Source organism: Antennarius striatus, chromosome 4 (genome assembly GCF_040054535.1).
Source record: "Antennarius striatus isolate MH-2024 chromosome 4, ASM4005453v1, whole genome shotgun sequence".
NCBI classification, from domain to species: Eukaryota; Metazoa; Chordata; class Actinopteri; order Lophiiformes; family Antennariidae; genus Antennarius; species Antennarius striatus.
The window spans coordinates 25434533-25441386 of NC_090779.1; positions in this window are offsets into that span (position 1 = coordinate 25434533).

A 6854-nucleotide genomic window follows, 5' to 3' on the forward strand; every position below is an offset into this window, starting at 1 on the left:
TAGTTAATTATTTTCCTGGGACACAACCGAACCAAACTAACGTTCATACCAGCTGTTCTTTAATTGTGTGTCTCTATTTGATGACGTACCTGCTAGCAACATGCTACAGGAAACATTGTGATAAATGACCAATGCTAATGCTATCAGTTTGACCCACATCTTGATAAGGCTATCTGTCATTCTGGTGCTAATTCGTCGCATAATTAGCTAGCGCTAACTTACTGACGGGTAAATTTCACAGGTTTGTGGACTGTTACTACAGGTTTATATCCGGCAAATGTGACGTCATAATGATTAAAAAACGTACTCTGGAGGACTGCTATGAAATTATGACTTTATAATTGTAGTACTGCGTCAGCAGACTCACTTGTTTGAATGTTCGGGGCTCGAACACCTCAGCAGAGAAACAACGCCACCGCAGTGAGGAGGACGCGCACGGGAACAACAAGCTGGAGCCACCGGTTCTTCTTCACGGCCGTAAACTACACAGGCGCTCAGTGCTGCCACCTATGGTCATTAGCTGTAATTACAACTTCAACCTCAATGTTGTTTTTGAACACCTGTTGTTGTGGATATACTAATGTTTTTGTTTAATACAGTTGGCCTATTTTAAAATCTATTTTAAAATCAATAATCATTATAAATTCCACAAAGCACAAAAACTAACATGAGGTATGCTTTATCCCTATCGTATCCCTGCTTGGTGAATAAACTATGATAGTGATTTGGAATCACAAAGTCCCTTTAGATAGAAGCTACTAAACACACAGGAGTTACCTCAATGATTAATAAAATCACTGACGAATAAAATGACAGCATATAGGTTTTTACTTCATATAATTCTTTGCACATTAAAATAGGATTACTGTAATTACTGTAAAACAATACATTTTAAAAAATTAAATAACTAAAAGAAATTGTGATGTGGTTTCAGACTGCTATCACATAAAGTGCAAAAAGTGAGTGTCTACTTTTTAGGGTAGTACCATACTGGGTGTCTAAGCATGGCTTTCCCAAAACTAGAAGTCTGAGTTCTTGTCACTTGAAAATACTGAAAAAAGTTAGAGGATGAAGTGTCTATTGTTTAAAAAGTAATGAATAAAAAGTAAAGATATGACGTGTGAAGATCATGACATGTCTTAAGGTTTGTGGGAGAAAGACTAAGATGCGAGAGAGGAAAAGAAAATGAGAAGGGTAAGAAAGAAACTACAAATTCTTTTTTTTACATTTTCTTTATTAGGTTTTGTTCAGGAATTGCACAATTATGCAATCATCCACAGTGTAAAACATAAACTATGTTGTGCAATCCTGTAAAAAAACAATAAAGAAAAAACCACAACCCACCCACAAACAACCTCCATCCACTCCTGCCACAACATATACAAATAAATACAAAAAAAAATTAAAACAGATACATTAGGGTACATTCTATGTAATGTCCACATATAACATATGAATGCATAAATTAGTAAAGAACAAAAAAGAACAAAAAATACTATACAAGTACTAAACAAGTATTGCATGTTTCATTTCTTTTTTACTTAAGTTGCTTGGATGTGTATTTGTTTGTGTGTGCTCGTATGTAGTTGTCTAGTTCTGTATTTAGATGTTCTAAATGTGTTCATTATTTATTCATCTTGTCTCTTTATTGTAATTTTTGTCTCTTGAGTACTGTACATGTTTGTATTTATTTGTTCTTTCATTGTTGTGCTGTGTTGTGAAATGTGTGAATATATGCGAGCAGATAGTATAATTTCCTTTGGGAGAAATAAAGTGTAATGTATGCATCTGAAATTCAACAGCCGGTGAAGCAGAAACAGTGAATTACCGGTTGTTCCCATGGCAACCACTCGATGGAGACAAAGGACCATTGAAATTTAACTGTCAGGAAAACCCCACATCCATTCCGTGGGAAAAATAAATTTTTGTATTCAATTCATGGGAGAGTATATTTCTTTTTGAATTTTCTCTCCATTAAGTAAAATTTCATGAAATATAAAGTTTGTAAAATCATTGGTAATCAGGCTTAGGAATATATGGCTGAACAGATTTCTATGTGTTAGTCTGACTCTGATGTCGAAGTTCCTTGAACTGTTTTCTTCTTCTTCTCCTCAAGGATTAAATTATAAGAAGGAAAATCTTGCCATAAATGAACCTGAATTCAAAAAAATCAAGTGAATCAAATGTGAATCTGAACAGTAGATTTTAGAACTAAACGTACATATTTCAACATGTTTTTATTCTTATTTATTGTGCAGTAACATGATATTATGTGCTTTTAACAGTTTTCTAATGATTTGAAGGGTCCGTATTTATTTTTATTTTTTTTAATTTAACAATTAACAACTTACAAACAATTCAACTAATGAACAAACACCTTCATGGCCTTTTTTTTTTTTTGATGGTATCATTTATCACCATCAGGTTGAAAATTTGAACTTGTTCAAAAACAGTTTGTTTATGACCAGATATTAGTTGTTGACCTTTCAGCCAAAGCAGAGCTGATCTTTTTGTCAAATCAAGGTGCACCGAGCACCGACAATTTCCTCTACAGAAGGTAGAAGTCAATGAAAAATAAACAACAAAAATATATATTTTGGGTTGCATACATGCATATATTGTACAAGTGAAAAGAGAACTGCATCTGCGCAGTCATTTGGTTAAAATGGAGTCTTTTCTCTCATGTGGTGCGGTTGATGAAGACGAATGCCGCCTGCGTTGGCACCACTTGCTGTTTTCACTCCTCCTTTTCTTTACCATCTTTGCAGTAACTGCTGACAAATCAAAATATTTTTGATGTGTAAAACATTATTAAATGGAAAGGAAAATGAATGTTATGAGTCGTGGCTGGTGCCGGCGTGTCATTTAACAAAACACATGTTGGCCAACAGCAGAAATATGTGAGTCCTGACTGCTCAGAAGGAAAGAAGGGACAAATGGATTGAAGCTGCGGGGATCCGCTTCCATTAGTGGAGCCTCCTGAAAGCCCACAACTTACCGGGGGTAGAATAAAAAGCCTAACTTTTTACTGTGACCCAAAGACTTCCTCAGACAGACACAGCTACAGCTGCCCATTACATAACTCTGTATGGACAAAGTATTTTGGGTAAGGAGGGAAGAAGGAAAGGAGGAGGAAAGAGGAACGCTGCAGTCATGATGATTACAGATTTTAACCTTTGAATCAACATAACTGCAGTTCAGATTGGCAGATTTTATTGTGTTTGATCGTTACAGGTACGCAAAGAGCACAGGAGGCAGATTCAGCAGGTGGAAAAGTCAAACCCTAAAAATCATCATAATATAAGGTGTGTCTTGAGTCAGTGGTCAGTCAGCAAGGTCAGACCCAACTGGAATCATCAGCACACGGCAATAGTGCAAAAAACTCTGACTCAAACAATGTTCAAATGTGTTTGATGTTATTTTTCTTTATTGATTGATAGTTTGATCCTTGATTGATGGATTTCTGTGGGTTTAATAACCTGATAAATTAAAAGGATTTATGTTAAAGCAGAGAAACTTTTTTTTTTCTGTGTAACTGTAATGTTTGTAACTTGAATAAGTAATAAATACATTTATTTTACATTTATTTTACATTACACAGAGTTGTCATGGAGGGGATTTGGCTAACGGTAGCATGGGATAATGAAAGGTTCGAATAATCCATCACAAAACCCCAAGACGCCCATAGACTGTGAGCTCAGCATAAAGACAAGCAGCAATCAGCATAAACCAGCAATCTCATGCTGTTGTTGAAGCCAGACACGTCTGGAATAGGCTTGCTGATGTTTACGTCGACCTCAAGTGTTGTGATCCAGGATGAAAATATTCCAAAACTCAGATATTATTACATTTATTATAAGAGGATAAACCACTTGAGATTAAATCCTCTAATTTCCAGGTGTGATCCTGAAAACACAAGTGAACAAATGCGCTTTGCCATGTCTGGCTATCAATCTGCAGTTCCTCTTTTTGCCACAACGCCCATGGGGGCAGCATCACTGCGTTCTCGCAGCTCCAACGCTCTTCTCCCACTCTTGTTGTTCCGCTTACAACATCTAAAATGGAGAGAATGTTTTCAAGAAGCCTTTTGGGACATTTGTTTTAGTGTAAGCACTCAAATCAAGAAACTTTTTTGTGTGTTATTAAGGTGCACTGGATTATGAGGTGCACTCTCGGTTTTTGAGAAACTAAAGGCTTTTAGGTGCGCCCTATAGTGCGGAAAATACTGTAAGTTCCACTACAGGCTTAAAATTTGTTAAGTTGCATAGCTTAAAGGTTTTAAGTATTAACAACTTAAAATGATCAAGTTAAGGTTGCTCAACTATATGTAATTGACCTAGCTTAATTCATTTAAGGCAATGAGTTTGCATACATTTTTTAAGTGAAGTCAGCATGTTTTATTTTACAGTGTAGATCCCTCGGGTGCAATGCCAGCTGAGGAGATTCCACAGTCCACGTCAAACCTCCACAGCTGGCACAGGAAGGAAAACTGTTGCTGGTAAGGGTTTCCGAGAGTTCAAACAGTAGAGCTTTCACGTCTCAGGACCCTCGTCTCTGGAACAACTTATCGGGTGGAGACGTGAACATGGTTGCCTGGGTAGCAGAGTAATGACCTGGGCGGTTGTTTAGTTCCTGGACAGCACCTGTGTACACCTCCACTGAGTTCAACCACCATGGACTCAGAGGTTGTGATGGCTGTCAGGACTGTTGTACATTATCACCATGTCACCATGGGCCTGCAGACCATTTAGGGACCACAAGACATCTGGAACTGTTTGATGCTGTGAGCCTGATTGGTCTGTCAGATAGAAAATGGTTTCGTCTGCAAACAAACACCGTGTTTTAAGAGGCTGTACAGAGAAGAGGGAACGGAGTGGAGCTGCCTGTGGCAGCTTCTGGAAGTACTTGATCTTTATGAAAACTAAACAGTCCTCAGTCCGCCCGCTGCCAGACAGCCGAGACACCACTGCCGCTGTCTCATAGTATTAATGCTGCTTGGCTGCTCCGCAAAAAAGAGAATCCTTAAAATTCAAAAGATTGCTCTGGGCTTCCACAGCTTTGAGTCAAGCTGGGGCTCCATAAAGCAGCCCAAAAGAAAAAAAAGTGCACTCACTGACAAGAAACTGTTCATTTCATACCGGCTTCTTTAGAGAGCAGCAGGAAATGGGCTTTAAAAGCCATAAAGATAAAGCCGAACACGACAGGGGGCTCTTTGTACCGGAAACTGGATTCAGTTGGGAACAGGGTAAAGTGAACATCTGAGGTCCACCTCATTAAAAGAACAAACACCTCGAGTCCAGTCAGAGCTTTAAAGAAACACAACACTGCGTAAAAAATGACACAGAAACATCAGGTACATCATAGCTGCCCACCACTATGACTACAAACCCCTACAAATAAAAGCATTGGACATCTACACCTGTTCACCTAAATGTTCAAATAATACTGAAAGCTGCTTTGCCTTACGTTTACGATACCTTTTAATTTTGCATCGTACCTTACTGACTTTTCTGCTCCAAGTGTTTCCTGTCAGCCCCTCACTATTTCTCTTCTTACATTTTGAAACACGTGCCATCACTTCTGTAGGTCGGTATCCACAAATTAAGCGCACGCATGGAAAAATCCTTCAATTGATTACAACATTTTTTGATGTAAAAAATTCGCATTGAATATTTTGAGAATATAAAATACCCTTTCAGCTCGAAAGCAAATTATTTCTATCAAAATGTTCTGAAATAACAACTGTTGTCATGTGAACCACCGTTCACTGCTGGTATAACTCTATGCCTCATAAACCCCACGTAAAATTGGTGTCATTGTGATTAAAATGAAGCCGTTTTTGAGCAGGATTCACCATAACGTCTATTTTTTCCTCATTATTCATGATTGTTTTTATTTTACCTCGCTATCTTGTTTCACAAATAAGAAAAGGATTATTTTAAGGCAATTTTCGAGGATCAACAACAATTCCTGTTCCTCACATTCAAAAAGATGAGCAGGAGATTAGTTGGACTGTTTCACATCTATATTAGTCTTTTTGTGATGAAAACACAAAAAAATAAATAAAAATGAAATCAGGAAAAGTGATGCAGATTTGAACTGCGTCAGATTCAGCATTACACCCACGAACATTCACACGTAGAAAAATCAGACTGATGCCACATTAAGTTAATAATAAGTCTCCATATAGACGAGGGCTGTGTAATGAAGCATCGGTGTAAATGTGGATCTGAACTCGTGCATGTTTGAGCAGTGGTCTGTTTACTTCCAGCGCTGGGAGAAGCGTTATTTCTATTGTGGTCGGGGGTTTTTTGAAGGAGAGTTGAGCCCTGAAGCCAACATGTACTCTCATTTTCCTTAAAGCTGTGCTCACTAAACAGGAAACAGCGTGGGAGTAAAAAGCATGCTGCATTAGTGGATGACCCCCCAAAAACATTCAATGACATGGAAATGTGTAGTCGGTCGAGCATGAGTGCTAAAAATGAGATAATGAGCAGAAGCTGTCGGAGCTGAACACAGAACGTGGAGATGACAATAATGTGAAAACTACAACGGCTCAAGAACGAAAAGAGCGTATAGCTCCAGTAACTACATGACATTAATAAGTGTCTACAAGTATAATAAGTACATATCTGTGTACTGTAGATGTGGGATCGAAGAAATGGAAACTATAAAATGAAAATTTTACTGATGTCTGTCCTGCAGCCTTTGAAAGCATCAACACGAAGCAGACTGATAGGACTGTAGATATTCCTATCTATGGTATTTAGCCGAAATTCCAATAACCAATAATTTATGACTTCAGCAGAGAGAGAAAGTGAAATACTTGTAAAGGTAGGGGGGTAAACGTGTGG